The sequence below is a fragment of the Corapipo altera genome, unplaced genomic scaffold (assembly GCF_003945725.1).
Source record: "Corapipo altera isolate COAL_440 unplaced genomic scaffold, ASM394572v1 53, whole genome shotgun sequence".
NCBI lineage: Eukaryota > Metazoa > Chordata > Aves > Passeriformes > Pipridae > Corapipo > Corapipo altera.
In genome coordinates this window covers 4,154,416-4,182,344 of record NW_020884900.1, presented here as the reverse complement: position 1 = coordinate 4,182,344, position 27,929 = coordinate 4,154,416, and the positions used below count along the sequence as shown (strand labels likewise).

At 37.0% G+C, this 27,929-nt stretch overlaps 1 protein-coding gene across 1 annotated transcript in view; it reads left to right on the top strand.

Moving 5' to 3' along the window:
* The window catches only part of NRG3 (neuregulin 3), a 362,476-nt gene that overhangs the window by 295,330 nt on the left and 39,217 nt on the right, over positions 1-27,929 (top strand). The gene's annotated exons all lie outside the window — the stretch shown is intronic.

The window sequence follows — 27,929 nt, the reverse complement described above, 5'->3', positions numbered from 1 at the left end:
GTGAATAATTGCTTCTTACAATTTTGGAAAGGAAAATATTAAGTTCTGTTGGCTGAGTTGCTGCTCTTTGATGTATTCATAGTCTAATGAAATGATAGGCTTAACAGGTCACCACTTCATCTCTCAGCTGGTGATCTTCAGAGAGCACAGGTAACTTCCTTGAGGAAGCTGAGACTTGTCCTTAACAGTTACTGGTCTGTTGCCTCCTGTGTATAAAAACAGCTTGGATAAACCATTAAATATGACTGAAAACACTATAATAAGAAGCTTGCAAATTCCTATTTAAGTAATTAAAAAAATACTTTTATTTTATTGTTTCCCTATGTTAAGTTTTACTTAATTTTTTTTAAGTTTTAAAAACAAGAGTCTGATAGTCTATCGATTTTAAATGGCAATATGGGGATTTTACTGACCAGTTAAGTATAAATTGTCAAGAAACCAATATGGTGATGAGTATTAACTGCATGGCAGACTTCATTAACTAGAGGATAGCCAGCAGGTTGAGGGATTTTTTCTTCTGCTTTTGGACTTGTGTCATACCTAGAGCACTGTTTTCTCTAGAGAACTGGTTTTGTGATCTCCAGAAGTTTTGGTTTTCACTTCATTTTATATGAATCTTGAAAAGTGCCAGGTGTTTTCACAGACTTGGTGGACAAGCACAACTGGGAAATGGTTACTTTAAAGGCTCTGCACATATCCCGGCTTTCCTGCTTAACTTAAATAGTGAGCAGCAGTCTTGAGGCATACAAGATGAAGGACAAGCATATACATAAAAGAAACTGGATAAGGAATATAGATGTATTGGATTCTTACAGTGAACCTTTCCATAAGAAGCAAAAAAGTGTTACCCAGGAGGCAAAGCTGAATTATTTTACCTTTATTTCGAGTCTTTTAGTTTCCTCTTTTTTCTTAAGACGTCTCTTTAAGGCTTGAACTAAAGCCAGTCCCTGAAGTCTTGGTTCAGAGTAGTCCTCTCGTATGAGTAACTTTCAGATATTCTTATTTAATATTGGAACAGATCCTGGTGGTATAGAAGTTAATGGAATCTTTCATCTCAAGCCTGAAAATATGATGAAAGCAGCCTAAAATGAGGCCTGAAGTTGTTTTCTGTGGGCTAGAAAAATAAAGCTGCAGAATCGTATTCAAAAGTGAAATGCTTGTGCTTCCTAAATCCTCCTCTAGTCTTTGTGAAGATTTACTTCAGGAAGTTTGAGCATATATGGAATCATTACTGTACAAGTATGCAAAGTACAAATCCCCACCCTCTATATAATAATACTGGTGACAATATAGTCATCAAATTAGGGGCACTCATGCAAAGCCTCTTTGATGAGTTTACTTCCGTACTGTAGAAAATAATGGCAATTAGTGCAAAGAGTGTTTTCCATTTACAAAAAATAACAATGTGTAGATACTTCAGAGTTTAGCTTTGTTTGTACATGATTCAGGGAACACTCTAATGTTTTCATTGTATTTGTGGACTCAGTTTCCTTAGAAATTCCATTTCCATAATCATCTTCCAGAAATTTTGCTTGAAAACCATGTAAACCTGGATTGCCAGGGAAAGTTGAACTCCTTCCACAGTAGACAAACCTGAAATCTCGCGTAGGTAGGAACATCTGTCTGTAGGAGTGCCCCAGGGGACAGATGAAATGTACACTAACTACACATCTAGTTTAGTGTGTAGTTTTTGCCAAGGAAAGCTGAGAAGGGTAGTCAGTCCACTTTTTTTTACTAGACAATAAAGGATCATTGAAGTGTACATACCTACCCAGTACTTTTACTGTCCTGTTAGGGATCTATTCTCCATGAATTTGTGTGTGCTTTCCCCCACAAGCTCCCGTGGCAACCCATTCCAGAGCTCAGTAAAGGCTGTATGCATTGCTTTTCCATTACCTGTTGAAATCTGCTTCCTACTAGATCCTTAGTCCTCACACACAGTACTTTGAGAACAAGAGTTATGTATTGAGTTTATGTGCCACGCTGACTTTTGTGTTAACTTCTCTCATGGTCTCACACCCGCTTCCCCGCCTGGGTATTCTCAGGTTTATGTTCCATACAATATTCAGTATTGTGCATTGCAAAATTTGAACACCTGACACTTTGATATTGCTGCTGATGTTGGTTTGCACTGTCTGCTTCTTTGTATGAATAGCAGAGATGAAGGCAGGCATATTAACATGGCATATCTGTTTTAAATTGTTGCAAATGTAGCAATTAATGTACAGTTCTGATGTATTCATGTGCAGCTCCTATTGAATTAAATGAAAGCCAAGTACGTGTTCAAGGGACACTATGTCCTTAAAAATGTGGATTAAGGAGTGGCTCAAGTTTTATGAAATTTCTGGTGATAAGGAAATGATTTATGCTTTCTAGTATCTCAAACTAAAAAATAAAAAAAAGTCTTGTGTCTGATACTTACTCAATTCCACTTCCATCTCTGATGCGATCTGCTGGAGATGCATTGTGCGAGGTCTTCTAATCTGTCTGTGCTTTAGATTCTTGGTTACAGTAAATTTTGTCAGGCTTTCTGCATTTAGGTTCCTCGGCTCTCTGGGGAATATATCTTTCAGTAACACAGAAAGTGTTTCTTCCTCTCAAGAGGGTGCAGACCTCACTGTCTCCTTGCCTGTGGTCCCTGGTTCCTCATAAGGGAGCACAGTGATGAGTGGGAGAACATTGCACAGCTCACACAGGAGGGCAGCGCACCTGGTCTGTGTTGGTGCACGTGTCTACATGGTCCCTGGTGTCTCAACAGTGGTGATGCGTGGGGTTTTATTTAAATTTCCAACACAGAACTACATAAAAGTTGCCTCAATGTTCCTACAAACTGGAAAGCTACTAGTTGTATCAACAATTTCACGTCAATGGAAAGCAGGGTGGCTCTTGGTAATGTTAATGTGAACAAGAGAGATTGTATGTCTTGAAAGAAACAGCTTTTATTCAATGAAAAAACTAAATTATGTATTGTTAGCATTAGATAGCGTGGGGATACAAGTATGTACAGCTTACTATCATTTTTTGACCTAGGTGGTTTAACTGCACTTCAGGGTTGAATGGTTTACTTTTCCGATGGAAAATTTTTTGAAGCCAAATATCTCTGATAGCAAATGTGGTCACTTAGGTGCAACAGGTAGCAGCTGAAAGCTGAGTTGTGCCAACTGACCTCATGCGTGTTGTCCGAGCTGCAGAGTAAAATCATTGCCTGAGAGCAACCTTTGAGCCTGAGAGTGATCTTTGGAAATGAGTGTTGAGCTGCAAGTTCAGTACCTGGGAAAAGGAGCTATCTGTTTTACTAATTTCTTACACTGCAAATGAGTAGAGTTAAGGCATGTTAAAGGAGGAAACATGACGGTGAATGAGTATTGGAATAACCTGCTACAACACATGAACAAGTATGACTGTTTCAGCAGTTCCCCCACACCATCTAATCTCATGATCCAGAATCTTTATCTTTTATTCTATGACACTAATTTATGATGGATACAGTTGAAAGTAAAATGCTTCAATAAAGTGTAACAGCCGGGTTGCTGCAGTTTTGATGGAAATACAGTCATAGCATGAAGTAGTCTTCATTCTTGGGCTGCTTGGCAGTTAAACCACTAACAATGGTAAACAATTTTGATGTGATAACCTGAATCTGCCCATGTGGGGATTACAAAAATTATATAGTGGTTGGTCTAGTTAGTCACTACTTTTAACTTCTTTATACTTAGGCCTTATAGAGAAAATTAATATTTTTCCTTAGAACCACTTATCTTTTCTCGAAAAAATCAGAAGAATCTTCACTGAAATCAATGAAGTATGAATGATACACAATACCTTGTAAGTGCTGAATTGTTAAATAGCATTTAATTGAGCAGAGCAATAAAGTAACTCAAGAATGGGATCCTACTAAAATTTATATATCTCCTTGCAAGGACTACAATGTGAAATGTATTCAGTTTTCTGTACTCTAACCAACTGTTACTACTGGAGAGGATGGTACATACTGTATTTTCACTGTGCTGATTCTCAGTCCTTCCTCATTGTGATAGTGTGTACCTAAGGCTCTGGGAACACATGATCCAGTTAACCAAATGGACTCTGTGACCTTGTGTCATGCACTGTGACAGATGCATTTTGATTTTTTTTTCAAACTGCAGAAGTTGGTTTTGCTGATGGGCAGGATAAGCAGGACTGCAAAAACCTTGTATTCTTACCTGTTTGCAAGAAATAAAATAAAATGGTGAAGTTCATTAGTTCCTGCACACCTCAAAAAATGTGGACCTGGTGAGCTCTCCTCTGAAACTCAATGTCTTGTAGCAGCAGCCAGATAATGAAAATAAATAACCAGGGTGTGCATGTATGGTCCTTGTCTTAGTTACCATTTAGCAGCTCTTATCTGTTATGAAAACCTGTAATGGTCCAGTCCTCACTGGAAGGGAGGATGAGCATTCAATTACGTGAGCAAAGAATGTATATGTTCTAAAGGATATATGTTTAAAAAATAAAGTTCAGTTTTCCCCGTATCCCTTTTTAAAAGTATAAAGCAAGCTGATTTTGTTCTGGTATATGGCACACTGAATATTTTTATGCTCCTGTTTGCACAAAAGCTATTACTAGGTTACAGTCATCCCCCAGAATTATGAAAGCATATCTGTCTAATAATTATATTGTTATTGATCATAAACATTTAAAATATTTCATCTGCACTCCTTCAGTAAATTAATGAAGAACTAAGAAGGGCTATTTTGATAGGCATTGATACTTGAAATGTTTACTGCTGTCGTTGTCATCGCTCCTTGAATCCCTTTGTTCTTCCTCCTGCCCCAAATTTCTGTTACCTTCTTCTGATTTTATCTTTTCAAATTCAGTAAAGGCTTTGCTCTTGGGACCTTTTGAAAATTCAGTAAAGGCTTTGCTCTTGGGACCTTGTCTTTCTGTTTACATTATGAAATACCTGTCCTTTTTAAGTATGCTGCAAAATAACAATAGTATCCTGAGGCATGAAATGGCTTGAGGTCCTCAGCTCTTTCCACTGGATTCTTTTAGCTGGGAAGACGAGTCATTTGTCATCTCTGGAGAAAAGAGACATGAGCACCAGAAGAGAGGTTTTATAGGATCAGCTGATGTCTGTGTGCTCTAAGAGTAACAGAGGAAGCAGAGGTTCCTCAGGGGCTGCAGAAAGCTCTGCCAGTGGTTGTACCTGTTTAGGAAAACATGCCTCTTAAATGAAAGCATGCATTTGGTGAATAAGTTGCAGGCTGCCTCATATCTTGGTTCAGTTTGAGGCATATGGTTTAGTTGAGAGGGAGAGATTTTTACCTGAGTGTTTTGTGACCTAGCTGCCATCTTGGTGCAGAGCTACTGTCTTTACTTTTCTTGGTATATCATTTTTCCAATTTATCTTCATTTTCTGTATTGGCAATGAAGTGGGTTGAATTAACTTGTGGTTTTTTTTAAAGGCAAGACTCACCATGTGGTTAACTTACGTGTGGTTAATTGCCTATAATGCTTTATCAAAATAGTAACTGTGAACTGGGTGGATAAAATAATGTTAATATATGTAACTTTGGTGACTTTCTTCAGTGTTTGATTTCTGCTGCTCTCTCTAACTGAACTTTCTGATCACTTGGGATGGAACTTGCAGAAATTAAAAAAAAAAATAAAAAAATTGATAACACAGTATACTGACAAGTTTAGAAAGCCTGAGTTGGTCTGGGTTTCTCTGTTTTCATGGGGGCCAGGTTGGGAGGAGGCACTGGTTGCACTGAGGTATCAGTCCATAGAAGTGAATATGAATCATCCATAATGCTACATATAACCATTAGTCTGTCTCTTCCAAGGTGAATGTGTGCTGAGTTTCGTTATGTGCTGATTGTGGGGTACTGGTAAGGTCCAAGTGTTATCTGTGGATTAGGAGAGAATTTGTGAAGCCTCAAAAAGAGATGCTGTGTATAAACCTCCTGGTAAGTTTCTGTGTACCTCCTAGTGCCAGGTACAAACCTCATCTGCATGATGATGCCAGCTTCAAGAACATTCATGCTGTCTTGGCGCCTCAGGGAGAAAGGATGTGTGCTTCAAGGCTGGGTTTCAACTGAGGACACAGCATCTCATCTGCATACAGAGGGACTTTACTGTATTATATCTCTGTGTACACATATCATGGTGCATTCTGGTTTGAGATTAGGCTTGTGCCCTAGGCACCTGCAGGGCTGGTGTATCTCAGAGGTAAACACTTTTTATCATGAAATACAGGTAATTGGATGGCTTCAACACTGAACAGACAGCTGTGTATTTAAATGTGACCTTATACCCAGTCAGTTCATAACCTGCATTTTAAATATGGTATTTAGGTAAATGTTTCACTGAGCTTGAGGAATTGTTAAAACCGACACCACAAGGGTATGTTAATGTAATTAGATGACTTGCAGTGTTGAGGTTTGGCCTTGTTTGGGCTCAGTTGCAGTTCAACCAGATGCAAAAATCTGTAGACAGTAACTTGTATGCTACTGAAACAAGCCTAGCCGGACAAAGGTGAGATCCACATGTCAAAGGTTGTGGTAGAGACAGCTGCCAGAAGGTTTGCCAGTGAGACTTCGTATTTCCAGTTGAGAGAGGACCTTGAAGGAGGCTTCAAAGCAGTAAGTACAACTGGGACATGTCCACGAGAACTTGGCATCCATTGTTAGGCTGCTGGGGTGGGGGTTTTTTATTAGTAGGAGGTTGTTCACTGTGTGTTGAAGTTATATTGCTACAGGAGGAGAGGCTCCAAATGCCCAATCTATGCCACGTTTATGCAGCTGGAGTGAATCAGTGTTACTTTGTCCTTTTCCTACTTGAAGGTGCTGTGTAGATGTCAAGTCCCATTCAGTAAATGATGCAAGGATTTGGAAAGCAGAAGGTAAGTATCTCAATAAATGCTCCATGACAACAGCTTGCTTGTGATGTATATTACAATTGTATAGAAAAATCAATGTTTTTGACAGTGAACTAAATCTTTCTGTGTCCTCTGTGCCTAGAATGGGTAGAGATGGTGCCCTGCCAGTAATTGCTGGAAGCGGAGGAGAAGGGTAAGCAGTGTGGAAAAATTAACGGCGCTCTGTGTAGAGCACTAAGTTATTTTTTCATGCACTTCCTTTTCTTTTCTTTTGCAGGAGCGGTAGGATATTGGCACATGGAGAAGTGCAGAGATATTCCTACTCTGGCTGATTGTTTTTAATAAAGTTATTTTTATAGTAATTGAACATTGTCTCATGATCCCGTTTCCTGCATCGATTTATCAATTTATTCGTACGTGTCTCTGCTGAAAAACGCTGTTTATCCAGTTGCCAAACTCAAGAGCCCAACAGTTTTCTGGGAAACGAGTGTGAGCAGCAGAAAAGAAGTGGGAGAAAACAAGTACTGTGTATGAGTGTGGAGGTATTGTTCTTGTATGCTCAGTTCTTAACAACAGTTATGATAATCACAGAATCACAAACTGTTGCATGCAGATGACATCAAAAAAGATAACTTTTTTGTTAACCACTGCTGACTTTCCTTCTTTGAATGGTTAAATAAATCACCATGAGGTATTTTCATGTAGTATGAATTCAGAATTTTCAGACACCATTTGGACCATGTTTGTATAATTTACTCACTACACTTACATTTATTTCATCAGTCATCCAGTAATTCTCATATGAATTATGTAATCTCTTTTTTATTTTTATTATAAATTAATTATGTACTACTCCATGCCTGCATTAGCAAGTAAACTCTATTGCAATATAGTATTTCTCTATGGTTATTCTTTTACATCTCTTGGTAATTTTGCATTTAACATTCAAATTGAAAGGAAAATCAAAATGGAAATATAAAATAATAACCTGGTAATGGAGGAACATAAAATGGGACAGTGTTTAAGTTCTCATCAGAATTAACTGAAACAATTTAGGGTTCTCGCTGTTTGATAGCAAACTACAAAGTAACAGAGAAGAGCTAGACAAAATTAATTAGACCAAGCAGTTTATAGGAGACAAGAGTGAGAGAAAAGCAGTTTATTTGCAATTAAGAGTGTTAATACTTCTATTAGTAGTTTCACACACATTGCTGTTAATTGCTGCTGTAAGTTGTTTCTGTCATTGAAATGACGACCTGAGTCACCAGAAGTATGAGCTTTTAAGTAATGAAAAGAACATGGAGTTAAACCTTCTGCAGAAGTTCCATGTGGCACTGCCCTGCCTAAACCTGGCCTCCATCCTGTGCGGTGGCCAGCGGGCACTTGCAGCCCCTTTGCCAGGCCACTGTGCCATAAGGAGGGTAAAGCTCTTCAGTGCTGTAAAGACTTGAGTGTCTCAGTGCAAGCCAGGAACATTTAAAATTGATGCCTACAAAGACTTTGGGTGTTTTCAGAGAGTGTTAGTTGACTGTAAATTTTGAGAATTGAAGTGTTGAACTTAATAAGACTTGCTTTTGTCTTGCTCGTGATTTCTCACTGAAACACATGGAAATCAGTGAATATTATGATAATATTTCTGTTATTTCTAATGTAATTTACATAACCTGAAATCAGGACCAAGCATGTGACTAGATTCACGTATGAAATGAGCCTGGCCTTTTCTTGATTGGCTCCAAATCATCTGAATCTAAAAGAACAGGTAAATGTCTCAACAGTAGTTACACAACTGAGTCTGTATAAGTAATATTGTGCAATTGTCATGGCTAGGCTTCGCGAATGAAGATTTAGGAAGGCACTATCCATGTTTGTTACAGGCACGCTGGTGACTTATGAGGCCAATACGAGATAGACATATCCAGTTGCAAAAGGCACAGCAGAGAGACTCCTTAGGTGGTGTATTCAGCAGGATACGATTCTTTCTGCGTTGTCTTTTCTCCTCAAGAGTGATCCTGCGTGCATTCTCAAAGGAAACAGCAGCGTTATAGATGGCGTGTCTCCAGGCCTCCCGGTTTGCGGCCAGAGTAGACCAGTTATGATGATCAATGTGGCCGAGGCTGAGATGTTGTTTCAGGGAGTCCTTGTATCTTCTCTTTGGGGCTCCTCTCTTGCGGCAGCCAGAGGCAAGTTCACCGTAAACCAAGACCTTAGGAAGGCGGTGGTTGGTCCTTCATCCTTGAGACGTGCCCGGCCCAGCGCAGCTGAATTCTCAGCAACATGACCTCAATGCTAGTGACTGCTGCTTGTTCTAAAACAGATGTATTGGTCACATAATCTGACCAGTGGATGTTTAGGATTGTACGGAGGCAGCGTTGATGGAAGCGTTCTAGGAGTCGCAGGTGGTGGCGGTAGACGACCCATGATTCGGAACCATATAAGAGAGTAGACAACACTATGGCTTTGTAAACACTGATCTTGGTGCTTTTCTTCAAGTGTTTATTACGCCATACTCTTTTATGGAGTTTTCCAAAAGCACTATATGCCTTAGCTAACCTGTTGTCTATCTCCCCATCAATCTTACCATCTGAGGAGATGAGGCTACCTAGGTAAGTAAACTGTTGAACTGATTTAAGCTCTGACTGGCCAATGGGGATATGGGGATGATGGAAGGCTTCCTGAGGTGCAGGTTGGTAGAGGACTTCTGTCTTCTTTAAGCTGACTTCCAGCCCAAAGAGCTCAGCAGGATCTGCAAAGCAGGATGTTAAACGCTGCAGAGCTGCTTCTGTGTGGGCAACAAGGGCGGCGTCATCAGCATAAAGCAGCTCCCGGACAAGATGGTTTAAGGTCTTAGTATGGGCCTTCAGTCGCCTTAGGTTGAATGTGCAATTGTGCAAAGCTAGGAATACCTTCCTTTCCTCACTTGAACTTTCTTCTGCTTCCTACCTTTTCTTTTTTGTACTCTCTTGATTGTTTTCTTTTTTTTTTTCTATACCTCTGCGAACTTTCCTGTTCTATTGGTTTCATAAATCTGCTGATCAATGAACTTACTCTGTTTAAGTGTGTTGCTGTTTACAGGAGAAACTACAAATCAGTTGTATCACGACTGCTCTATTTAGCTTTAATAGAGAGTACAGCATGCACACGCTGAAGTTTATTCATTTGTAATCATGATGTTCCCTCCTGTACCCAGAAGTGATGCAGCATTTGAAAAAAATGGAAGTCACAATATACACTAAGTTGCTCAGCTCATAAAATAGGAATGTTCAGAAAATTAATACAGCAGTGTTAAATACAGTTAATCAACTCTGAAAAAAAACCAAAAATATGTTTTTATCACTATAATATGTACTTGCATGGAATATTAATGAAAAATACCAGATACTTTGCTGTCTGTATTTATTCTACACTGTGCTTATTACTCTCATTCAGCTAATTTAAATTTGTTTTCAAGATAAGGACAATTTGCTCCTGAGGAGGGAAGTTTAGATGTCTTCTGTGCCGTATTTTTATTTGAGTCTGTAAAGTAGAGTCTGTGCACTGAATATAAGGCCAGCTGGGCTGGAGATTTTGTACATTGCAGTGGATTGACAGGGTAGACCTGTAAAATTGTTGAGCTATAAATAGTTACATGGAGTGCATTGTTAGGATGTGTAACATAAAAAGATAAGAGTTTATTAAATTCAAATTAATAATCTGCCTCAGAATAGCACTGTGACTTCTGTCGATTTTTGCTGCATGAAATTTTTTTATGCTTCTGCGCCTAAGTCAAAAAGAAGAAAGTGGCCTTGGTTAAGTGTTTGTTAAATGAATGATGCAGAGAAAATCACCAAAACAATTAAACATATTATTTCAATAATTTTTTTCCTTGTAAATCTCTCTAGTGTGCTTTTAAAATTTCTCTTGCCCATTGGAAAGTCTCTTTTCAAGGTAAGGTAGTACCAGGGCATCTCATTCTTTTAGTTAGTGACTCTTGTCTTGACGTAAGATCAAGATCATTGTGGGAGAAGGTGAGTAAATCCTCTAAAAATCCTACAGAAACAAATCCAGCCCTATTAAATTAATTTATTCCATAAAGTGACTTAAAAATGAACTGGAGAGAAAAAGTAGATGTAATTTTCCTAAGTTATGTTATGTCTTTGAACTTAAATAGGTATTCATGTGGGGTTTTTTTCCAAAAACTACTTATTTTAAGCTACATGTCCTAGTCAAGATTTTGTTCCAATAAAACTATGAAAAGCTATTCAATAAAACCTCAGAAAAAAATGTGGAAATTCTATTACTTATTTTTTGCTGAATAAAACTGGCAATTTGAGAGAACTGCGCTGGATGGTCAATATCTTACTTGTCAGTATTGGGTCAAAATTTCTTATTTGACTCTGATGCAATTGGTGTGGATAGAGGACATCTGAAAGACAATTAAAATGTATGCCTTGGCGTCGATGCTGTTTATGTGAACTTTTATGGCAGGTGTTGTTCTGCACAAGGGGTGAGTAATGTAATGTCATTGACTTGCTTTTTCAAGTGATTTGTAGTTTTTTCTGTATCTTTTAATAGTTAGTAGTATTCACGTATCAGCTATTTTTATCATTTCATTGCCTCAATACCTTTATGGATTGGATTAAGCATCTGTAGGCCATGAATCAGTTTGGTGATCATGCTGTTCGGTCTGTTCACTCGTGTGCAGTGAAAATCTAACAGTCCTTGTGCAAAGAAAATTCAGAATCGCCTATAAGTTTGTGGCTGTAACTCTTATTTTGACAAATGCCTTGTGAATTCAGTATTGAAATGTGCTTCAAATACCTTACTACATGTCCAACCTGGATTCCTGGATTCTGGTGGTTCTAGTTTGCCATCTCACCTGTGAAGCAAAAATGGGACATAGCCTTTTCTCCTTTTTGGTACTGTGAAGAATGTGATGGGAAAACAGTTCACTTTTTAAGAAGCCCATTCCCTGTCTCTCTGCACCCCAAAATATGCTTCATTTCACTAATTCTTTTTTCAAGCTATTTTCTAGAGTTTCTTCTCTCAATAGAGTATGTTAATAAAAATTCATGAAAATAGCAGTACGTGATTCACTTGTCCAGGAATTATCTTCCCATAAATACTTCCCATGATGTAACATTACTGTTTTCTCCCATTCTATACTCCTTATTCTTTATGGTGCCAAGGTTTGTACCATCAATCATTTCATTATCCTTTTGTCATCTTTACTGCTTGCTAAGTCTCTTTGATATCTTCATCTTATCCTTCTTTCTTTAGGTGTCTTTCCTTTTCTCTTTCATTGTTTAACACATCTCTATTTGCAACCATCTCTATCTTTTTTTTCCTTAAAAAAGTCTGTAATGTTAAATTTTCTGAATTATTCATAAGGCCATATATGAATACCTGCATCTATTATTCAGATCTTCTTATTTCTTTTATGCTAGAGCCTAAAACCTCTTTTATAATTCAGTAATAAATGAGAGCCTTCAGTTTGTTCAGAGTTCTTTTTGCTGACCTTATGTTTATCTCCAAGGTCTCAACTGTCTTAATTAATTGTGTGGAGCCCTGTAGTGCAAGGAGCTACACACTTGTTAAAATAATTTAGAGCATCCTTCCCTCTTTGCTATCTCTGTCTTTGTGCACTAGCCTACCTGTGCAATATGTTTGAAGTGGTTCTTGGTCTAGAATATATTATTTACTAGCCAGTCTATATAATTTACTAGTATACAAATATTTTTTCTCCAATTCTTAATCTTTTATCTGAGAATATTACTTGATAGTTATTTCCATTTTGCTATTAAAGAGGTGCTAATTTAATTACAAAAAGGTTTATTTTGCTTTAAGCCACTTACTCCACGTGTTCTTTTTTATTTCTTTTTTATTTCTGTTCCCCATTGTCTGAAACTTCTGTCCTCTAAAGCAGTAGCTGGTGTGCCTGTGAGTTCCCCACTTACTTAAAAAGTATTTCTAGAATGGAGTCACAGAACCACTGAACGATTCAGGGTGGAATGTGAGGATCTGAAGGTCTCCAGTCCAACCTGATGCTCAGAGCAGGGTCAGCTCAGGTGCCACCAGGCTGCTCAGCACTTTTTCCAGCTTAATGTTTGAAAACCTGGGACTGCATGACTTCTCTAGGCAGCCTGTTCCTAAGCTTGACTGTTCTAATGGGGAAAGATTTTCTTTATATCGAGACAAAATGTCTCTATTTATTATTTGTCTAGAAATATATGTGCTTGTCTGGAGTAATATATTTTCTGCCACTTGATGCTTTGTAATTCAGACAAATAGTTGCTTATTGATACTCAATTCTCTGCTTATTTACGATGTTGTGCTCTTGGTAGGTAAAAAAGAATTAAGTCTTAGTTTTGATAGTCCTATTTTTCTTGTCCTGTCGAACCTATGCTGCTCCTCATTTATTTATGTCATTTTACTACTAAAAAAAGTATGTGATATAATTCTAAAATAAAGCTCCTTCTGCAGCTTTGTAATTTCCAGAGCTACATTATAATATTTTATCAGCTTTATGCAAAAGAAAGTTCTAAAATTAATGGGCTGCAGTACATTGTTTTAGATTAGATCATCATAACTGAAATACTAGGAAATTAATCTCTTTCAGACGTCTTTGCTTATGTACTATAGGTTTATGATACCAAGAATTTTTCACCTGGTACCTGGTTTCACATTAAATTCTGTATTTAGGAAAAAATATGGAGGAACAAGTGGAAGCATTGAGATTTCTAATGGCCACAAAGACGTGCAAAACATTTTAACAATGTTGACAGTCAGTTTACATAAATACAATCTGTAATCTGCTTTTATTTCTAATATAAGGCCATTTCACAGAATTCAGTCATAGGAGTACCAGAAACAGTAGGATTCACCATCAGTTTATTCAACTCTAAATTTAAAGATCTTTTGGGTCTAGCAAAAGAGAATTAGAAGCTATTTGATATACAGCTTCAGCAATGCAGTCTCCTCTTCAAAGAGCTGTAGTAGAAGAGTTACAAATTTCAGAGAATGCCATCAAAATAAGGCCTAGCTTTAAGTAAACAAAGTAAATACACTTTGTTAAGTATGTACTTTTGTTAGTAAGCATATACTTTTGCAATAGCTTGAATTAGGAGCATAAACATGAAAAGTGGATTAACAGTCAGGAGTGATTTATGCCTCAGTGTTGAAAATCTGTGAAGGGATTTTCTGATTGCTCTTATGCTATTCACCTTCTAACATTATCTGTGTTTAAATTGCTTTAATTGCATTGTATATTCCAAATCTATGAACTTTAAGAAGCTTTTAATAACTTTAAAAATAAATAAAATGCCTTTTTAGATAGCATTTTTACTCTAATATCTTACTGATCTTTGTGTTTTAGTGAATATTGGCATGGCAGATATGAGTGTAGTATTATTGAAACATTTTGTATTAAGAATGTTTTATGACATTGTTCTAGACTGAGATATATCTGTTCCATGTTTATGGTGAATGGTGTCAATGAACAAGCAACTCAAGAAATCCAAGTGAAGTTAATGGCCTATTCTTTTTTTTCTGGTGTTTCACCTTATGAGTGATCAGCCAGTGTACCAAACCCAAAAGTAACCTTTTACATTTTTAATGATGACATTGTATGTTAAGTTTGTTGGTTGCAGATTTTTTTTTTAAATTTGTCCTACAGTTTGAGATATTTGATGGTAAAAAAAAAACTCTGCCATTTTGGTCATGCTTTTTCAACCAGGAAGGGATCTCTCTCTTTTTGAAGAATTTGCTTTTGCTGTGTTCCTGAATATTAATGTGAGATTTCTCTTGTGCAGGATGATAAAATGTGTGGTTGCAGACTGACTTGAAACTGTTTGCATAGTTGTGAACAAAAGTAATTTCAGATAACACGTGCTCTCATTTACATGTTGACAGAATTGTATCTGAAATTAATATAACTGATTAAAAAATATATGAAAACCATTGTTTTGTATCCTAGGTACCAAAATAGATGCTAACTTACAGTTCTAATAAGAATATTTTCCAAGAAGTAATGCAATTGTGATTTTTTTATGTAATCTGGCATTCACATCTTTCATTATTGCATCTGTCAAGGGAGATTGGTTTTACACTGGTGGGGGATTGAAGGATATAACTGACAAATGCTCCTATATCTTATGAAAATTTGTTAAGTGGCTAAATGTATAAATGCATTGCTGTATAAGATGAAACAAAGCTTAATTCCTGACAGAAGATCTCAGGGGAATCTGTTCTAAAATCAAAAGTTCCATGAGCAAAAATACAACACAAGTAAAATTAAATAAAGTTGAAAATGTAAAATTGCTGAAGTCACAAATTGCTTTTGTCTGTGGAAATAGCTAAACCGGCTATCTAGTGTATAGATTCCTCTTTTATTTTCTGTAATCCTTTATAATTTTCTATTTTCCTGATCTGGCTTCTATTTTTCCTAAAGCATGTACACACACACACACTATATTGAAGTAACTTTTTCTTCCATTTGTGTTATGCACAAACGCACACACACAAAAAAAATCCCTTTACTGTCATTTTAATCTAACCTACTGATCTAATTGTGCGTCATGTAATGACGCATCTCATTTTGTCCAGGCACAATTAAAGCAATTTATGAAAGTACATGTTCCTTCCCTTAAGAATGCTGTTAATATGGACGATAATGTTGTGGATGCTCTGCTTGTTGTTTTTTTTTCTCTGAACATAAAGCAAAAATAACCACTTCAGGTTGTCTACTGCTAGGAAATATTACAGAAGAAAATGGTTTCTTATTTTAAATTTAATCATTCTTGGTTAATAAGTTTGTTACTACTCTAAAAATCTGAAGTACCATGCTGATAAGAGGTTATGCAGTTCATTATTTTAATGTCACTGAATTAGAAGACCACGGCTCCTGAGATGAACCAGAGTCCATTACTAGAGAAAGCAAAGTCTGTGGTGTAAGAACTGCTTTGGCAGCAGTGCTCACATTCTTTCACCTCCCTGAAGAGGCACAAGTGTTGTGCTGAGTAGCTAAGCTGCTCACCCCCTTGCCACACATGTCAGGATGTGTTCACATGTACCCCCAAAGGCAGGTACACGTGATTTTTATGGTCAGTTCAGCACTCACAGGCAGTGTTGCCAGTCTTTTTGTGAAACTGCTGGTTGGCACTTTTTGGCTCAGCACAACATCTCCATAACTGCCTGGTAGGGAATATCCTCCTTTATGATCATATACTTGCCTTGTTTGTCTTATGTATGGATAAAGAAACATTTGAAACTGTGTCCAAAACCACAGAGGGACCTTTATAAAATAAGCAAATTCCTTTTATTTTTCACTCTTAGTGTTACACTCAGCATTTTCAGAGCATTTGTTATGAATACAGTGAAGAAATAATGTTCTCTTGTCCACAGTACTGTGTATGAAATGTCTGAGCCCTTCTCTTTGCTGCTGTGCCTTTCGGCACCTACTGCTAAATCGCAGCTTTTTAGGGAGGAGACAAGTAGTGTCTGAAAAACATTCTTGTCTGCTGCATTACTTCCCAGTGTTGTTGGCTCAGCATGGAGCACAACGGATCAGGGTTGTAAAATGCTGTAATCCCTCCTGTTGACCCGTGTTTTTACTCCAAATCGATTAAGACAGAAGCTGATGCAGGCAGGAAAGGTAAAGTTAAAGAACGGGGGAAGGTCCAGTGCCTCTTCAGGAAAACAAGGTGAAACCGCTTCTCAGTTGTTGGTTAGGAGGCAGCATGCTCAGCTGGAAAAGGCAGCAGTGATCCTGTGAAACATTGTAATTCTGTTGCTGTAGAGGAAAAGGGGTTTGTTTCCTGTTGTTACTATAAAAGCAAAGTCTGGGAATGATGGTTCCCATGGCAAAAGTGAAGCCAGGAGTTTTGCTGAGGAAAAAAATGAGTGTGTGTTACAGCCAGTCTGCATCTTGAGTCAGAAAATCAGTGTCGATCTGGGGAGAAACATCAATAATATGTGTCTTATGGATTGGGAGAGAAGTGAAGGTTGTTGTAGCGCTGGTGGTGACCTATCGTGCAGTGAACTACTGCTGTACATTGCTGCTTTTGCAGATGTGAGACGTTATTTCTGGCTGTTCTGTACGTGAGGTGAGATGTCTGATTCAGAGAAGTTCACAGCTTTGTATGCTACCTAGCAAATGTATCATTGCAAAGTTTCACAGTGGGATTTAATTAATTTTGCTTTTCACGCCATAGTATTTCTTGTGCATATTTTTATTGGTATTTCTGTTATTGAAAATGAACTCATTTGTTTTCTTTATTTAATTTCTGTGACATTATGCATTTTTTTAATTTAGATTTCCAATTTACCCTGATAAAACTCTTACATAGCTCCTTGTACTACATTTTTAACACAGTCTAAGTGTATACTCCTTATGGTTTTGGTGTTATTAATGGATAATTATGCTGAAAATCTACTAGAAAGATATATGGTTTTTTAACATACAAGATTATTGTGTAATGTAATTCAAAGCCTTAAGACCAGTCCAATTTTAGGGGGAAATGTAAAATTAATAACTCCTCTCCATGTCTTCCACAGCAAATAGCTGTTGTTGTACTTAGCTGCTTCAGCAACAGCAGATAATCAGGCACTGACCCCAGGCTACTTATCAAAGTAAATTTTCCAAGCTGATACTGATTCTAAGTTGTTTTATATATGGAAAGAATATTGTATATGAGAAGCTAATACTGTGGAAGAATTTATAATAGAAGTGATATTAGGAAACCATTTATCTCCTTCTCCATCACAGGTGACTCGTAAGGTAAAAGGAGGCTACATAACACACTAGAGCACAGGCTTAGAGCACTTGCAGCATGAAGGAATGAAGAGACATCTAAAGAAATAAATACATGAAAGAAGTTTGCATTTATTGTCTTAAGTGTGAATGAATCTTGCTTCCAAGTGCCATAAACCTTCTCTGTACAGAGATGTGCATTTCCCCAGAAAGCACAGCTTTAATTTAATAGGAAGTTTTTGCTGTTGACATTGGGAGAAGGCTTGGTAAATATTCACTTCGACAGAGCTATGTTCACTTAGTCCCTTTGAGGACCTGTCTCTATTATTTTAATTAAAAGCAGCAGACAAAATCTAATCATGCAGAGCCTGCACCATACCAAACCCAGAGTCAAAATGAACTCTGTGCTTGGTGTAGAACTGAATTGAGCAATCATGTCATGTAACCAGATCTTCTGCAGCAGGCTCTGAAAGGCAATGTCATGGGAGAAGCAAAAGAAGCAACTGCAGCATTCTCTTTTCCTTATTATTGCCAGAGCCATGCCAGAAATGTTGTTAGGAAGCAACATCTAATTAAAACATTCTCAGCTTAACTTTGGGGTATTTCATAATCTCACCCTTGGCTTTGTCTTTTTATTAGCAAAAGGCTTAAGTGACTATGAAATATAATGAAAGGCCATGGGGAGGGCTTGCACACCACAAAGCTGCTAATCCATTGGAGACCTATGTGGGAAATGAACATTTTTCAGCAATGGTGCAGAGCTTTGAAGGTTATCAGGACCTTTTATCTTCTAGTCAGCTTTCTCTGAACTTGAAGCCCTATCTGTGCGAAGTACGTTCCAACAAATATCTACTAAGCTTGAGATGGAGAGACTAATGTATTGCTGCTTTTCCTCAAATGTTTTAAGTCTTTATGACCTCTTATTTGTTTTATGTGGTGTGTGGGAGCCAGAGTGAGAGTCCAGGACATTAAGCACAATACAAGTGTGTTTAATGCCCCAGAGAGTTTATTGTGCAAATTGTTAGGTGTTATTCAGACAATGTGGGTTTGACAGTGCAAATGTCAAATAGAGATGTATATTTTCCTTAACCTCATAATAAAATAAAAGATCAGGACTGATCCAGTAATAGTAGGAGTGTAATATTTTCCTCTCAGGTTTGTTATTTTTACAGAAGAATCTGATCAACTGGGAACCAGAAGAGAACCTCAGTTCACTTTCATATTTTATTTCTTATCTTTTATTCTTTTTATTCAGCATGGAGTAGCCTGAGTCATAACTAGGAACAAGGTGTCTGAGAAAATACTGGGTGACTTTGACATTCATACTCAGTCAGTCTACTTTTGTTTAGTCTTGCAAGCAGTAAGGAGAATAGTTTGCTTTGTGAAGGAGGAAGTAAACCTCAAGAGCGTCTGAGAGGATTAAATTATATGAAGGGAAGTTATTAGGTAATTTTAAAAAAGGATATTAGCAAAATTCAGAATTTCTGCTGCTGAATAGATCTCCTTTGCTTTGAGTCTTGCCATTCCTAACCACACACTACCAGTGATCACTCTGGGAGCTGCCATGTCAGTGTTTAGACATGCCCATGTCAGGCACTTCAATACAGCTTTAAGTGACAGCAATATTGGGCTGTCCCCAAACTCATTTACCGGTGAATAATCATGTCACACAAAATCCGTTCCTGCCATTCTGCACCTGCGCTGCTGTGCTTGCCCATCAGTAGCAGCTAGCACAGAAGCACAACTTAAATTAGCCACTTAATTTAAACCAAAATGCAGCTGAAACATTCATTAGGCTCCTTGAAAAATCTCAACTGCTTAGGCTGAGACCAGTTGTGGGTGGTTGGTTGGTTTTTTTTTTTCTTAATAGTTAAAAGTGCTAACTCTGAAGCTTGACTGAAGTTTTAGATCTTAAATTTTTTGAGAGGAGAGGTAAGCTGTTCACTTTACAATTTTTTTATTGAAAATAACAGTGTTCCAGCTTGGGGTAATAACTTACATAAATATGACTTCTGACTTTTTTAACTCTTGTCACTGTGCCTTCCGCAGAGCTTTAAATATTGTTGTGATCTTTATCAAACACATTATTCATAGAATTAATATAGATACCATTAGCCCAGGACTACTGAAAAGTACCATAAACCAGAGAGTGTTGGTGGTTTTTTTCTCTTATTACTTAGCTTGAGTCATTTCCCTGTATCAGAGGGGTTGCCATTGAGTTGAAGAGTTAACCCTGGCTGTGATTGGTGTTCACTATGTCCAGATTGCTCCTAACAACGTAATTACCTTTTATGTGTGTTTTATATTTTTAGTCTCAAATCCTTGCTTCCTCTTTTGTATTACCACCCTTACACATAGTTAGCTTTTGTGTGTAAAACATCTGAACTGGGTTGATTGGATGGCACTGCTCATGCTGCCAGAATGAGGTCTTCGCTGTACTTAGCTGGATAATGTCTTAAGTACTGCTTAACTGAAATCCTCAGTATAAAGCAGTCCTCCCTGAATCACGAACTGACTTTTTTTTCTGCTCATCAACTGAGTTCCTCCTAACTGTATTCAGATGTAGTAGCAGCATGATGATGGGAATCACTGGTAGGTCTAGTGGCATTTATTCCCAGGGTTGCTGTATAGAGGAGTTCACTGTGTGGCGTTAAACTGTTCACCTACATAGAGAGTAAACTAAATCTTGGCCTTGGCAGATACAGAAGTCTGTTGCAGGGGGAGATGTTGAGGCAGACTGAGTTTTACTTCTGTGACAAGACAGTAGAAGGAAGAGAAGTGGATGTGTAGCAGGATGGATTTTTTCTGACTCATTTCTTTGTTAGCCACAGGGGTTTATATAGGCCTTGCTTCCTTTCCTGTGTCCCAAAATCCTATGGCTGAGAGTGTATTCCACTGGGTTGCTCATCAGCTTCCTAGAAGGGATACTGCAGAATTTCTTTTGGAAATAGTGTGTTTACCATGTTCCATCACAGACTATATGAAATGTATGTCTCTTAGGAACTTAAATAAAAACAAATTAAAATTTACTTCAAATACTTGCAATTCTGGAATTTTTTTTCTGCAAAGAAGCAGTAGGTATTCACAGAGAAAGCAACGTGGTTGATACTACTGCAGCTAATTCACTTCTTTCGTTTGTCAGATGTTTAGAGACAATTTGAGTTAATCAACCTACTCTTTAAAAAATATTGGAAAGGTCTTACAAATTAATTTTCAATTTGGAAAGAGCATTTGCATTAAAAAAAAAACCAGGAAGGATATACACATCTTAGCAGAGTGCAGTAACTGTTAAGTTAAAAATAATTAGGATATGAAACAACAAGTGTCTCTAAATATATGTAAAGTAAAATTTTCAGTAAAATATATTAACTCAGTTTTTAAACTATTTCTTTGGTTAGTATACAGGTTGGGATTGGAAGCACACTTTTTTCAATTAATAAAGAGAAAACTGCTTGATACAATTCAGCTGTTTAACCATGCATTCCAGATAAGCTTAGTCAATTGATTATCTGCATCTCTCCAATAGTTTCGCTTTGCTCATTAGTGATAATTGCTGCTCGTTAGTTGGGAAAAAAAAGTTGTAATCGATGTGTTAACATCACAGAAATAGCAACACAAAGCCTAATGTCCTTAGTGCAGCGTTTGTCTAAAGTCCTCCTCCCTTGGCACTTCACTCTGTATTTTATTACCTGATAATATTTGCTGCAATTTAGGCTCAAAAATCATTTGCTTCATAGCATCTCTTATTTCACATGGCTATAAATTTCTGAAATGTTTCTTTCAGTGCTGAATGCAAGAATCTTCAGTGGTCCTGAGGGCAGTGCTTAGGCATTATTTTATTTATTTATATTTTTTTAAATTTAATGGTGGCATTTATAGTTTTCCATAGAGTTGAGATGTTTCAACAGAGAAAGTTTAACAAAGTACAGTTTATCTCAGGAGGAAAAATTTCTTAGGATTGGATTTATTCACATATTTTTTTCCTCTTTCTTCATTGCAGCTTCTATGAGATGCTGAATTGCAGAGCTATTACTGACATTAGGCTATTTGATTAATTTAAAAGGCTTTTGCCTCATTTCATGTCTGAATTTTTTTGAATATGTAAAAAATCTTATATTTCATGCTGTCTTATGAAAAAAAAATTGTTTGCTCTTGGTTACACTGCTGAATCTCTAGTTTTAGGATAAGAAAAGAGGAGTTTGTGCCTACACAAGAGAGGTAGGGAGGAGCAGATGGTATTGTTTCTTGTCTTTAAAGAGGTCTTACAAGATTACAGTTTTTCAACCACCAGAGTTTTTCACTGGAATCATACTATAAACTAGTTTAGGGACAATATTTTGGTACTGAATAAACATATATAGTAAATAAAAGTTATCAATGATAGTAAATAAAGCAAATTCTAAACTCAAAAAAGGTTTCTGACCAACTTCATTGGTCTTACAAGGTTCTTGTCATCTCATTCTGAGATGACTTTTATATCAAAACAAACCAGCTTTGTTGCAAATCAAGAAAAAATATTTAATTGAATTCTTAAATACAAAGCTAAGTAGATAATGTTTTCTGGAAGCTTCAGAATTAACTTCTTATCTTAGAAGTCATTGTGGTTGGATGGTTGGTTGGTTTTTTTTTTTTAAGAAAAGACAATAGATTAATACACAGAAACCAGATGTTTAAATTAAATATATACAGCTTCATCTAGGAGGGTTTTTAATGTTTCCCTTAAGAGCAGCATCTTTGTAGTCTGCTAGGTAGGATTCCTGTAAAAAATCTTTGTAATTAACTCATTGTAATTAGCTGTTATAAGATACAAGCATCCTATTTTTCTCTACAAATAAAAAGCAGACAAGTTTATTAGAAATCCAGTTAGACGTTTGGTAATTTTAACAGTAGGCAAAATTCTCATACAGAAAGGTTGAAATAAATTTATGTAGTACTTCAGTATAAATTATTACATTATTACCAAGAGTTGCATTCCTACATGGAGAGTAGTGGCCAATAATAAAACAAGATGTCTTGATTTGTAAGCTTAGCAGATGGAAATTTTCATAGAAGGAGATTAAAAAGTCAGATTATATCCTCCTGGATACCTACAAAACTTAACTTCATTGAATCTTTGCCTTCAGGGGTATTTGTAATTTAGGAGAGAAACAAGTGTAATGTTAGACAAACAGAATAAGATACAGTAGGGTATCATGTTGTACCAGTGCATGCCTTGAACATACATATGCACATGAGCTAGTTAGTCCATGTTTTGGAGTTTATTTAGAAAAAGAAAAGAGCTGCATATTTTTCTGAAGAGAGATGTTTGGCATCATTCTTTATTATTCTGATAAACCTGAGAGAGTGAAATACCTTTTTCCCCTGGAAAAACCCAGTGGCTTTTCAGACTACTGACTTTTCTCAGGAAATGTACTCCTCATTTTGATTGTATTAGGGACGAGCTTTCATTGTGGGTACTTGCTTCAGGCACCTAAACTTGGTCAAATTATTAATCATGGAATTCATATTGCCAGAAAAGATTTAGCACAAAGGAACAAGAGCACTTAAGGAAGACTGACAGATAGAGAGGTGTGTGTGGGTCTGTATAAAAACCTAATAATGCCTGCTGCAAAAATCCTGGTGTTTAGCCCAGTATTCTGTAGCTCCAGTCTTTCTTAAAGACAAGCTGATGTTTGTCCGTGTTATTCAACCTCTTTTCAGTGATAGCAACACATTTACTGAATTTGCAAACGTGCAACAAGATGTCTGTTGCATTTCAGCATTGTAAGAAGTGACTAGTATGTATCTGGGAAGCTGTAAGAAATTAAGTTTTCTCCATTTCTTCAAATCCTTCCTTCTTGTCTTTGATAATTTCATCCCCCTCTAGCTGTTTGCCTATAATAAAGGAATACCTACATGTGTGTCTGCATTGGTTATCTGAAAATTTTTATTCTTAGCTCTGGAAGAGTAATTTAAATTTAAAAAACAAACAAACAAAAAACAAACAAAAAACCAAATGCCTCTGGATGGGAATCTAAACCTTGAGATTTTCTTTTCTTTATCTCAGAGGTTTTTGCTTCATTATTCATAGGAGAGGGCTTTATATCACTTGTACTTTGCCAGCCACAAACTTGTTCTGTCAGTTTTAACCCATTTATATTAAAGATTAATTAGCAAGATTTGAATTTTCTTTAACCATTGTGGAAACTTTGTGGAAAACCATAACATGTGTACTTAATTGCAACATAGAGACCACAAGAATTTAAGATAGTTGAGGTAGCAATAGAATTCAGCAGAACTTACATAGACTTTCCAAGCACCCTGATTTTCAGATGACTTGGGAGGATTATTTTGCTTTTCTGTTTCCTTTCTCAGACACTCTGGAACAGTTTCCTGATGGTGAGCCAACACTAAGCTAGAAAGCATAGAAGGGCAGGCTTTGATCCAGAGTGTATTTCGATCTTACATCTAAAGAATGTTTCATGTAATTTTGTGATATTGGATGTTAGTTGTAAAGTTTTGGAAATTAATCTTTCAGAGATTCTTTCAGAAGCATCTGCAAAGTTTCTTTTCTACTTTGGGGTTGTAATTCTTCTCTGTGTAGCAGTGAAACAGTGACAGCCCTCATTGCAGTTGGTTTAGTTTTTATCTGAAGAATAAAACTTAAGGACTCTTCTGAAAAAAATCCCCAAATCTTTCTCCACCATTTGAAACATTGTTTTTCTGTGAGAAGGACTTCACTGAGAAGAATTGTTGAATAGCTTCTCTCTGTCCTGTTTGCAGACCTTTTGAGGGTAAGAGGACAGTTTCATGTAATTATACCTCTAAAAATAATTGTTTTTTCCAGTGACTCAGCCTTGGTTACTATAAATAAGTTTTGGATATCATAGGTAGTTTTAACAAGTTAAACCAATTACATTACTAACAATAAGCAGTGAGTAATTAAAGAAACCTGTTTGAGTAGCTTGGAAGTTTCCTACTGATGTAGCACACTTTCCTCAGTACTTGCAGTGAGTATTTTACAGAATTTTAAAATTATTTTTACAAAATGTAAAAATAAGTAAACAGCTCTTACATAATTGGTTTCTTTCTAAAAATAGAAATAGTATTTTAATTATTTTAATTATTTGAAGTACAATTTTTTCATTTTTCAAGGTTTGAAAGAGGTTCACTTCCAAATTTTATTTATTTATTTTTTAAATTACATAAGGAGTCCTCACTAGTGTTTAACATGATTACAATTTATCTGTTTAAATTTAGGGACCTGCCAGTAGGAAAATTTTGCTTCCAGAGTAATTTGTACTTGAACTGAATATAGCTGAGAATGGTTGCACAGGCTGACTTTTGTCAATAATGGATAACATCAGTAAGCATTTAAGACTGAATTATTTTTGCAGTGTTCATAGTGGTCTTAATTTAAAAAATCTGATAAACCTGTTAGCAAGCTACAAATGTAGTGCAAGTATAAGAGTTAGCCCTAAATTATTTCCCACTAACTGGCCTATGCTTTTGAATGCATTGAAGCAAAAATACACACTTTAACACAGTCACTTACTAAAGTTCAGTATCCCATAAATGACCTCAATGACTAGAAGAATTTGAAGGCATCCACAGCATTTGATGGAGATGTCAGTCATGGTTCTCTCTATAAGTTCAAGTAACACAGGTCAGAAATCATTGCAGGACATAGTTTGGCTCATAAAGTTATGGAAATGTAGACTAATTTTAGAATACTTGGAGTATAATACTGGTTTTGCCAAAAGGTTAGAACCAAAAGAAAATAATTGGGGAGGAATGACTCAGTATGTCATTTCGTTATGAGACAGCTAACAGTGAAACCTGGAGCAGGAAACAGGTGATCATAAATACACAGTCTGTTCAGGGGGCATCCTGGTCAGCATTTCTGAATCCTTTCAAAATGTCTTGTAGGATTCACAAGCCTTTGCCTCAGAAAACATCTGCTTTCTGCAAATATTGCAGTTGCTTCTGTGACAATACTCTTACTGAGCTGGTCTGTCATTTCCCAATAGGGGCATGATCAGTGAAGGCTTTGCTTAATTGGGATGCATAGGTGGTTGTTGATTCTCTTGTCTTTATTTTCTAAGGTCTAATTCTGCATTATTGGAACATTTGATGTTCCATGTGCCAGTTAAGAATACCTGGAAATGGATTTTTTTGTTCAATAAGAGCCATTTAAGACAAAATATAAGAGAGCAGCTCACATCTGAATGACAGTTCTTGTTCCAGCCGATGTATAGCAATGGCAGGTCATGCACACTCTGTTTCTACTCTGTTATGACTCTAGTTTTCAGTGAAATTTTCTTGCATTGTTGCAAAGTAGGCCAGAATCAGTCCCACTGTTTCAAGCAATTCTTGTTCTACTCTGCACAATGCTCCCCACAGGTGGATTTCCCTGATTAATCAATCCAAACCAGTTCTTAAATGTTTCCAACTCAAAAATTAGTCTTAACGAGGTGGTAATATATATATATATATATATATAAACAAAACTGTTTTAGAGGCATCTAAGCTGAGGTTTTATGTCTCCTTTTGTTAGCAACTGTGGAATCTGTAAATCCTTACCTTTTTAATGGTGTTTTATTAAATTCATTTATCTTAGTTCATAACTACCTCTTTTCCATATCACCTCTGCCTTCTCTGGCAATATTGTGAAAATTGAAATTGATGATGGCAATATGTTGGCAACTTGATGAATCATATGTTTTCTGATTGTTTTTTAGAGTAGGTATAAGATGTATACCACTAAGGTGATGAGTAAAAAAGGGTCATCTGAAGGAATCTCCTCTCTAGTCCTGCTCAGAGAAGCAAAACAGATAGGAGCTGTCAAAGAGGATGCATGAAGAGCAATACATTTTCCTTGGCTTTTGCAACACCTGACAGCAAAGGAAAAATTCAAAGACAGTTAAGATGTGCAGAGATTTTACCTGGCTGCTTTCTTGACAATTTTGCAAACTCGATTTTTCCTGAATTAATGACATAGCCTTCTGAAGCTGCTGGGAAGTATGAAGGCATCTCATTTCAAAAGACAAGTAACTTCATATGCAGAGGAGAGAACAACGAGGGGCAGAGGCAGCGAGTTGGCCAGCAGGGAAGCCTTTTTGTGTGGAATTTCAGTTGCAATCATAAAGGCATCTCCACGAATCCTCACACCTTGTCCATGGCCTTGGCATTTGTAAGCGGTGCTTTCTTCTGCAGTCTATTCTTTGGTGTTCTTTCACCTTCTGCTTTCGTGCCACGGCAGTACAGCAGCTGTTGCCTCCTGCCTCCCTGTCAGCCCGCCCTCAGTCGCTCAGCGCTACCCGAGCTCTTCAAAACACGTCTCGCCCAGGCAGGAAAGAAAAACTGGGTCACAGGCAAGCCCAAGTAGGCCAAGTTATTGCTATTCAGCTGCTTTTGTTTGAGTTGTTCTGTTCAGGCCTCCTCAAGTCCGCTTATTCTTTTCATTAAGCCATACGCCGAGCTGTGATGTTTCAGCAATGTTTGTTCAAGGCTCAGCACCCGTTTGGCCCTATAGCTATAAGCTGTCCATCGTGACTGCCACAGAAAGTAATGGGGAATATTTTTAAAAGACATGAAGCTGAGGGACACAGAAAGGGCTGTTGTATAAAGCATGAGTCAGAAAACACTTGGCCATTACTGCTTAGCAAAGTGATCTTTGTCTTAAAATGTTGTGATGAACCAGAGGAAGTGCTTACTTCTGGCACAGTATTTCCATTTGCAGTTTTTAGATAAAAATCATGACCAGAAATGTTACAAATGTTGCAAAGCACATGAAAAGCTGACCTGTGCTGTCAGAATCAGTACTGTGTATGACAGCTCCTGGCTTGTAACACCCAACTAGGCAGTCTGTGTAGGAATGTTTATTACTGGTACTACCAGTCAGGCTTCAGCTGAAAATGTTTGACACTTGTGTAATATGTCCTTCAGCTTGCCATACCATGACTTGTAAAACTGCTCCCTTTCATGCAGTCATAATTCAGGAGCTCTCCAGTCAACTGATTGGGTGCCAGAAACCTCCAGTGGTTGTCCCACTCTTCACTGGTGCAGTTCACCACTGAGCTGTCTTCATGGGAAGACGTTTTCCCTCAGAGGAAAACTCTCTTGTTTCAATCACTGTTTGTCTTGTCCTCCTACCCTGTGCTGCTGGCTCCATCTTGTCAATAACTAGGGGGCAGAGATAATTTTATATTTATTTTGGGGTTTTAAGTCACTTTAAAGTCATTGTGTGTGTCATTCTGAAAATATTTTTCCTATTGTTGAGTTTAATTTCTTATTTTTCTAAAAATTATAAGAAAGTATGTTACACTTTATGGTTTCAACTAACCATGAATCCTTTTGAAG